Here is a 1,186-nt window from a genome sequence, read left to right as displayed (position 1 = left end):
ACTGAAAGTCAAAAAGATAAAGATTAATAATAATCAGTAATTTTAAGCTATCTTAGAAATAAAATATTTTTATACCAAACACATAAATCAGGTTCTAAATTTTTTTATGGAACTATTGCTATTATAAGAAATTAGACTAATCTTTAGTCTCATAGTAACTAAAAAAAAATAATCTAGCAATGGGAGTTGCGTAAATTTCCTGGATGTTATGAGTATTTATTTTTAAAAAACCTAAATTATTAAGCAAAAAATAAAATTGTGTTTGGTGCCATCTGTTATCAGATTCTGTTTTAAAAACTTTTTATATTTTTAATTACCACAAAGACATTGTGCAACTTTGTCGTATTGTGATAGAATTGAAGCAGAATCAAAAAGAAAGAGTGCACCTCTGCACAGAAGAGGCAATTCCTGTACAGTATCTGATGAATGCGGACGGGTGAACTTTGCACTTTCCGCCACAAAAAAGGCTATTCTCTTACTTGTCGGCCATGGGAGACATAACCCTTGCACTGGCCAGGCACAAAGAGACGATCCAAGAACAAAGCAATCGATAGTAATTGTTTTGTTCTTGTGTCTATTTCCCATTAGCCACACGTAATACTGTTTTTATTTGACTCCTAGGCTTAAATTCCATTACACATGCTCAGTCGCATTAGAGAGCATGGACATTGCCACTGTAATACCTTTGTATATTGTAAAACTAAGTCATTGATTCCTATTTTTACTTTCCTGATTCTGTTATAGATAACAGAGGGAATGTATGGTAATTGGTCAAAAATTGACCCCCTCCCCCCAAGACTTTTTACATTTTTGGACTTAGGGGACTCTGAAATATCGAGAGATGCAAAAACATTCAGTTTTTTTCTGTATGTATGGATGTTAATGTGTGTGTTTGTGGGGTACACGATTTTGTTTACTCTTTTTGAAGCTTAATAACTCTTGCACTTTCAAAAATTTCTGAAATTTTGCAGGAAGGTTTGTATATTAGAAAGATTCATGCTATTAAATTTTGGTCATTTAAGGTCAATAGGGTGAGAAGATAAAGGGTGGTTGTTTGTTATATCTCAAGTAAGGTTGGACTTAATGACTATTTTACTCATTATTAGTATTTTACAATTTTTTTATAAAACCAATCCCTACCCTGAAAATTAAGCTTTTTGCCATTTTATAATAATTAAAAATGTAA

This window comes from Centruroides sculpturatus, unplaced genomic scaffold, assembly GCF_000671375.1.
Source record: "Centruroides sculpturatus isolate CEXI.00-Female unplaced genomic scaffold, Cexi_2.0 scaffold74, whole genome shotgun sequence".
NCBI classification, from domain to species: Eukaryota; Metazoa; Arthropoda; class Arachnida; order Scorpiones; family Buthidae; genus Centruroides; species Centruroides sculpturatus.
Note: the sequence above shows the minus strand (reverse complement) of the source record.